General features: G+C 40.8%; 1 long non-coding RNA gene across 1 annotated transcript; it reads left to right on the top strand.

Annotated features, from left to right (window-relative positions):
• The first annotated feature begins 774 nt into the window (after positions 1-774).
• LOC132083182 (uncharacterized) lies at positions 775-7,397 on the top strand. Its single transcript, XR_009419900.1, has 2 exons — positions 775-3,593; positions 3,978-7,397. It is a non-coding gene; the product is annotated as an uncharacterized LOC132083182 (long non-coding RNA).
• The last annotated feature ends 798 nt before the right edge of the window (positions 7,398-8,195 follow it).

The raw sequence follows: 8,195 nt of genomic DNA, 5'->3' as shown, positions 1-8,195 counted from the left end.
AATCTGTGGGATCTGCCCCTCTTCTGCCTGTAGGATCAGCTCCCCACCCCTCCTGTAGGGTCTGTGGGGTCAGCTCCCCCTTATTGCCTGTGGGCTTCGTGGGTTCAGCTCCCCTTTTACCTGTAGGGTCTGTGGGGTCAGCTCCCCTTCTGCCTGTAGGATCAGCTTCTCACCCTTCCTGTGGGATGTGTAGGATCTGCTCCTCACCCTTGCTGTGGGATCAGCTCCCCTTATACCTGTAGGATCAGCTCCTCACCCCTCCTGTGGGATCTGTGGGATCAGCTCCTTACTTCTCCTGTGGGGTCTGAGGGATCTGTTCCCCTCCTACTTGTGGGATTTCTCCTCAGCCCTGTCTGTGGGATCTGCTCCCACCTCTCCTGTGGGTTCTGTAGGATCAGCTCCTCACCCTGTCTATGGGTTCTGTAGGATCAGCTCCTCACCCCTCCTGTGGGATCTGTGGGATCAGCTTCTCACTTCTCCTGTGGGATCTGCTCCCCTTCTGCAGTGTTTGCTGTAGGATCAGCTCCCCAACCCTCCTGTGTGGTGTGAGGAATCTCTTCCCCGCTTGCCTGTGGGATTTTCTCCTCACCCCTGTCTGTGGGATGTGTGGGGTCAGCTCCTCGCCGTTCCTGTGGGATGTGTGGGGTCAGCTCCTCACTGTTCCTGTGGGATTTGTGGGGTCAGCTCCTCACCCTTCCTGTGGGATCTGCTCCCCTTCTGCCTGTAGGATCAGCTGCTCATCCTTCTTGTGGGGTCTGAGGGATCTCTTCCCTCTTGCCTATGGGATTTTCTCCTCACCCCTGTCTGTAGGATCTGCTCCCACCCTGCTTCTGGGATCTGTGGGATCAGCTCCCCAGGTTCCTGTGGGATCTGTGGGATCAGCTCCTCACCCTTCCTATGGGATCTGTTGCTCTTCTGCCTGTAGGGTCAGCTCCTCACCCTTCTTGTGGGCTCTGAGGGATCTGTGGGATCAGCTCCTCACTGTGGATCCTCTGGGATCTGTGGGATCAGCTCCTCACTGTGGATCCTCTGGGATGTGTGGGATCAGCTCCCCCATGTTCCTGTGGGATCTGTGGGATCAGCTCCCCCATGTTCCTCTGGGATCTGTGGGATCAGCTCCTCACTGTGGATCCTCTGGGATGTGTGGGATCAGCTCCCCCATGTTCCTGTGGGATCTGTGGGATCAGCTCCCCCATGTTCCTCTGGGATCTGTGGGATCAGCTCCTCACTGTGGATCCTCTGGGATCTGTGGGATCAGCTCCCCCATGTTCCTGTGGGATCAGCTCCCACTGTTCCTGTGGGATTTATGGGATGTGTGGGATCAGCTCCCACTGCTCCTGTGGGATTTATGGGATCTGTGGGATCAGCTCCCACTGCTCCTGTGGGATCTGTGGGATTTGTCTGTGGGGTCTGAGGGATATTTTACAGGGATATTTTGCAGGGATATTTCACAGTGGGGCTGTCCCTGTGTCCCATTTTGTGCTGCCATTTTAATTTGCTTTCACCCAAGCAGCCAAACCCTTTCTTTCATTTTTAAATTTTTTTATTTTCTGCACTTCATGAACCTCCACAAACCTCAATTTCCACACCCTCAGCCACTTTCCCGCCACATTTGTTGGTGGAAACATTGAAAACTGGACCTGCCATTTTTATTTTTATTTTTTTCCTTAAACCCTCTGTGCTTTTGTCTGTTGCTCAATTTCCCTTCCAGCTTTGCATCTTTCTTGGTTATTTTTATTTTTATTTTTTATTCTTTTATCCCAGAATTCCCCATTATTAACCAGGTGACATAAGGCAGCTAATCCATGAATTTGGGATTTCTGGTGGCAGCAGATCCTGAATCCTTTTGGGATTTTGGACATTTCCTAAAGTTCTACACTAAAAATGATGGAATAATCCTACAGAATTCAGTGATTGTCCTGTGGGATTCCCTGGCTTTTATTGAGGCTGGTAAATTCCTTTTTCTTCTAAAATTAAATTTCTTTAACATTCTTAACTCTCATGGAATTCCTGTTGCAGTTACAATAAAGATGATGTTGTTTCATTGTAAATCTATTTTTATTTTTTTGAAATATTTTTATTTTCCACAACAGCATCAGGCTGCAGGGAAATCTTAAAAAAGAAATTAAAATTCCTTCTCTTTTCCCACAACTCTGCTGGATTGCTGGGAGAGCAGAAATTCCTCAACTTTTTGAGGGAATTTTTGGGTAATTCTGGGAAATTCTGGATACATTTAAAAAATAAAAATTTGGGAGTAGCAAACATTTGTGCTACTTCAACTTTTTGGGTAATTCTGGGAAATTTATTTAAAAAATAAATCTATTTGGGGGTAGCAAATATTTGTGCGAATCTCTGATTCCCAGAGTTGTTCCCCAAAATAATTCAAAAATAAAATCAATTTCAAGCTGCTTTTCTGCATTGGATTTTTTAGGATTTTCTTTAAATTCACTGTACAGGGAGAATTTAAGGAGATCTGGTTCTTCACCTGATATTTTCTGAAGTTTATTTTGAATTTCTCAAATTTATTTTGTGATTTTCACCTCAAATTTATTTTTGCTTGCTTCATTTATTTTTCCTAACACGGTTAAGAAAAATTAAGGCTGTGAAAATTCTGCTTTCTGTTATTTCAGTTCAATTTTTGGGTTATTTTATCCTTTGGCCCTTTCATTTCTGATGAAATTCAGTTCAGAATTTTCATTTGAGGTTCCCTGATGCTTTTTTCTCTCTCACAACCCAAACCCCATAAAAATCTCAAATTTTCAGGATTTTGCAACTTTTCCAAACCTGTTTTGCTGATTGGTACAAACACTTTGATCTCTGTTAGAAATTTCCCATTTTTACAGCCAGGAGCAAATTATCAAGGTGAATATTTCTATTATTTTGAATATTTTAATTTTTAAATACATAATTTTTTTCAGTTTAAAATACTTATTTTTAAATTTTACAATACATCATTTTTCAGCAGATTTCACCTTTGAAATTACCAATTTAATGGAATTAATTAATATTAAACATTCTGGAAGGAAAATCGGGACAAATTCCTTTCTTTAGGAGCACCAAGAGATTTTTACAGAGCAGAAATTTTCATTTACAGGAGGAGGAGCCTTTAAAAAGATTCTCTGTAATTCTGGAGCTTTTGCAGAGAGGTAAAATGGATTTATTCCAAAATTAATTCATTTTCCAGTTTCCAAGACCTCTCCTGGTCTTGCTTTGAAAATTCCAGAAAATTTCAGAATTTCCATCCTGAATCCAGAGCAGCACTTCCAGCTTTGGTTTCTGCCTTGAATTTCTCAAAATCAGGCAAAATCTGCAATTTTTTTGAAAATTTTCAAAATATTTCAGCTGAAATTTTGTGCTAAAAATGATTTGGTTCAGTTCCAGGGGGGTCAGGTCAGCAGGAGAATGAAAATTGAATTAAAGGGCTCAGGAAGGGCTTAAAAATGAGGAACTGAGGAGCTGTGAATTAATTTTAAATTTTTCAAGGCAGAGTGCAAAGATCTGCAATTCCTGGGAGGTTTTTTTTTTCCTTTTTTCCCCTTTTTTTCCCTTTTTAAAAAATTTTTTCCCTCACAAAGGTACAAGAAACCCCTGAGGTGAGGGAGGGAAGGAATCTGAACCATGCTGGAAGCTTCTGGAACTGTAGAAAAAAAATAACAAAAACAAAAAAACCCCCACAAAAATGGTGCTTTGCTTTTCTCTCCTTTTGTTTGTGAAGTTTTTATTTTTCCTTTTTTGCCCTTTTTAAAAAAATTTTTCCCTCACAAAGGTACAAGAAACCCCTGAGGTGAGGGAGGGAAGGAATCTGAACCATGCTGGAAGCTTCTGGAACTGTAGAAAAAAATAACAAATAAACCCCCACAAAAACCCCCACAAAAATGGTGCTTTGCTTTTCTCTCCTTTTTGTGAAGTTTTTATTTTTCCTTTTTTGCCCTTTTTAAAAAAATTTTTCCCTCACAAAGGTACAAGAAACCCCTGAGGTGAGGGAGGGAAGGAATCTGAACCATGCTGGAAGCTTCTGGAACTGTAGAAAAAAAATAACAAAAAAAAACCCCACAAAAAACCCCACAAAAATGGTGCTTTGCTTTTCTCTCCTTTTGTTTGTGAAGTTTTTATTTTTCCTTTTTTGCCCTTTTAAAAAAATTTTTCCCTCACAAAGGTACAAGAAACCCCTGAGGTGAGGGAGGGAAGGAATCTGAACCATGCTGGAAGCTTCTGGAACTGTAGAAAAAAAATAACAAAAAAAAAAACCCACAAAAATGGTGCTTTGCTTTTCTCTCCTTCTGTTTGTGAAGTTTTTATTTTTCTAACAGATCCTAAAATGCTGAAAATGACCCAAGAATTTTGAGATTTGAGGTTTGAAGGAGAATTCATTCATCTCTTGGAGAGAGGGGAGGAACTGGAGCAGATTTGGAGGGACACAAAAGTGCTGGGTGCAATTTTGGGGAGGGTTTATCTGTCACTTTTATCACCTAAAAATGATAAATTTTGTGTTTATCTGACCAAAACAAATCTGTGAGCTGCAGTTTTAGGAGGCAAATCCCAGAAATTGTCCTGAAGGAATTTTTGGGCTTTTTTTGAGCCTTTCAGAGACCTCCCCAAGCCCAGTTTAGCTCTGAATTAAATCTCACTTTTATCACCTAAAAATGATAAATTTTGTGTTTATCTGACCAAAACAAATCTGTGAGCTGCAGATTTAGGAGGTAAATCCCAGAATCTGTCCTGGAGGAATTTTTGGGCTTTTTTGAGCCTTTTAGAGCCCAGCTCAGCTCTGAATTCAATCCCACCTTCCCCACTTGAGCAGCTGAGTGAGTTTGGGGAGAGGTTTTCTGTCACTTTTATCACCTAAAAATGATAAATTTGGTGTTTACCTGACCAAAATCAATCAGTGAGCTGCAGTTTTTGAGGTAAATCCAGAATTGATAGAACACAAATGGTCCTGGAGGAATTTTTGGGCTTTTTTGAGCCTTTCTGAGCCCAGTTCAGCTCTGAATTCAATCCCACCTTCCCCCCTTGAGCACTGAATGGTTTTTCATGGCACTCTTGAGTTTGGGGAGAGGTTTTCTGTCACTTTTATCACCTAAAAATGATCAGTTCTGTATTTATTTGACCAAAATCAATCAGTGAGCTGCAGTTTTTGAGGTAAATCCCAGTGCTGATAGAACAGAAATTGTCCTGGAGGAATTTTGGGCTTTTTTGAGCCTTTCAGAGACCTCCCCAACTGATATTTTATTCCATAATTCAGCCCAGCTCTGAATTGAATCCCTTCCAACTTAATTAGCTGAATGGTTTTTCATGGAACTCTTGTGTGAATCTGGGGAGAGGTTTTCTGTCACTTTTATCACCTAAAAATGATAAATTTGGTGTTTACCTGACCAAAACAAATCTGTGAGCTGCAGTTTTTGAGGTAAATCCAGAATTGATAGAACAGAAATTGTCTATGAGGGATTTTGGGGCTTTTTTGAGCCTTTCTGAGCCCAGCTCAGCTCTGAATTCAATCCCACCCTTCCAACTTGATCAGCTGGATGGTTTTTCATGGAAAACTCTTGCTGTGTGAATTTGGGGAGAGGTTTTCTGTCACTTTTATCACCTAAAAATGATAAAATTTTGTGTTTACCTGACCAAAACAAATCTGTGAGCTGCAGTTTTCAGAGGCAAATCCCAGTGTTGGTGGAACAGAACCAGGAGGGATTTTTGGGCTTTTTTGAGCCTTTCTGAGCCCAGTTCAGCTCTGAATTCAATCCCTTCCAACTTGAGCAGCTGAGTGACTTTGGGGAGAGGTTTTCTGTCACTTTTATCACCTAAAAATGATAAAATTTGGTGTTTACCTGACCAAAACCAATCTGTGAGCTGCAGTTTTCGGAGGCAAACCCCAGTGTTGGTGGAACAGAACCAGGAGGGATTTTTGGGCTTTTTGGAGCCTTTGGGAGCCCAGCCCAGCCCTGAATTCCATCCCCTTCCCCTCAAGCCCTGGATGTTTTTGTGTCGCCCTCGCTCAGCCCGGGGTGGATTTTGGGGCGCCCAGCTCGCTCAGTGTGGCCGGGGATTTTTATAAATATATTTTGGGGTGAGGGGAGGGAGGAGGGAGGATGCACATCCCCAAATCAGCTTAAATGTGTGTAAAAAAACAAAAAAAAACCCCAAATTTTCAATTTTCGGTGCGGGAGCGTCTGCCATCCCTTTGTGTTCTCAGCGTTTGTGACTTTTTTTTTCTTTTTTCTTCTTTTTTTTTTTTTTTCTTCTTCCCCCCCACCCCCTCCCCTCCTCTCTCCCCTTCCTGCAGAAGCAATTGTTACAAAAAACAAAAAAAAAAAAAAGAAAATTGTAAATAAGAGCTACGTAATTTTTTTGTTGTTGTGTCACAGCAAACCCTGAGTGAAGGTGGAGGAGGAGACTTGGCAGCGATTTCTGGTATGCAAAGGAATATTTTTTGTCTTGAGTATCTGCAATCCTTGTGGAGCTTTTAGAAAAACAAAATATTAAAAAAAAAAAAAAAAATCAGGCTCTTTGCAGTTCCCCTCCTCGTCCTTTTTTTTCTTTTTTTAATTTTTATTATTAATTTTTTGTTTCGTTTTGAAAAGGGGCAGCTGTGAACACACCTGGTGAGCTTTTAGAATAAAAAAAAAAATTATAAAACAAAAAAATCATCAGGCTCTTTGCAGTCCCCTTCCTTATCCTTTTTTTTTTAATTATTATTAATTTTTAGTTTAATTTTAAAAAGCAGGAAAAAAGGGGTAGCTGCAAACAAATCTGTGGGGTTGGGAACTCGTGACAACACTGAGATCTAGCATGGTACTAGGAGTTAAGTCTGAATGTAACATTAATGCTTTATTTAAAATTAAAACCACAACAAAACCGCCTTTTTTATTTTGTTTTATTTTGATTTTTTAAAAAAAAAAAGGGGTTGAAGTGAACATGAGTGTCCACCATGTTCGTGAATTTCTAGCTACAAAACCATCCATTGGTATAGAATCGTGTGCTGGTCTTTTTGTGCTGATTAATTTGGAATTATCCCCAGTCTCTGTATGTACCTGCAAAGAAAGAAAAACAAAAACAAAACAACAAAAAAAAAAAATTAATAAAATAACAAAAAATCCTGCTTTGCTTTGATTGAAAAAGGGTTCCTGGGACTGCATACCTGCTCCTGAGCTCTGTTTTAAGTCTGTGTATCCTTCGCTTGTATTTTGTATTAAAAAAAAGAACCACGAGGAAAAAAAAACAAAAAAATAATGAACCCTTTATTGTTCAGCATGTTGGAATTGTGCCCCCCCCCCCTTCTTTTGTTTTTTCTCCTTTTTGGAATATATTAAGCAAACTCATTCTTCTGTACCTTTTATTTTCTTTTGTAAACTTTTTGGTTTTGTTTAAAAATGGCTTTATAAAAGGGCTTTTATAACCCATGGGCGCGGCTGCTGTGGTTTCTGTGCTGCTGCGAGTGGGGATCGTCCTGTGAGAGGGGAAAATTCTTCATTTTCCACATTTTGGGGTGAAATCCTGGGAATTCGCTGGGGAGGTGAAGCTGCTTCGGGCCAGGTGTGATTTTTGAGAAATAATCCAGAAAATTCTGCTTTTCCAGGCTCTTCTGCAGTTCTAAATTGAGATTTTAAGGTCCAAAACAGATGCAAGGAGGGACAAAACCCGTGGAATGTCGTTTTCCAGAATTTCTGAGGGATTTGGGGTGAAATCCTGGGAGTGCTGTGAGGAGGTGAAGCCGCTTTGGGCTGATTTTGCCACCATTGAGAACTGAAGGGGGAGAATTAAATAATCCCAAATTAAATCATTAAATAATTAATTAAATAAAAGGGGAGAATTAAATAATCCCTGCTTTCCCCAGGCTCATTTTGGAGTTAAAAATTGAGATTTTAAGGCCCAAAACTGAGATGAGAGGAGGGACAGAACCCTTGGAATGTCATTTTCCACATTTCGGGGGGAAATCCTTGGAATTCTCTGGGGAGGTGAAGCTGCTTCGGGCCAGGTGTGATTTTTGAGAAATAATCCAGAAAATTCTGCTGTCCCCAGGCTCTTCTGGAGTTAAAAATTGAGATTTTAAGGTCCAAAACTGAGATGAGAGGAAGGACAAAACCCTTGGAATGTCATTTTCCAGGATTTCTGAGATTTTTGGGGTGAAATCCTGGGAATTCCCTGGGGAGGTGAAGCTGCTTTGGGCCGACTTTGCCATCATTGAGAACTGAAGGGGG

This window comes from Ammospiza nelsoni, chromosome 23 (genome assembly GCF_027579445.1).
Source record: "Ammospiza nelsoni isolate bAmmNel1 chromosome 23, bAmmNel1.pri, whole genome shotgun sequence".
Taxonomy (NCBI): Eukaryota; Metazoa; Chordata; class Aves; order Passeriformes; family Passerellidae; genus Ammospiza; species Ammospiza nelsoni.
Note: the sequence above shows the minus strand (reverse complement) of the source record. Positions and strands in the feature narration are given on the sequence as shown.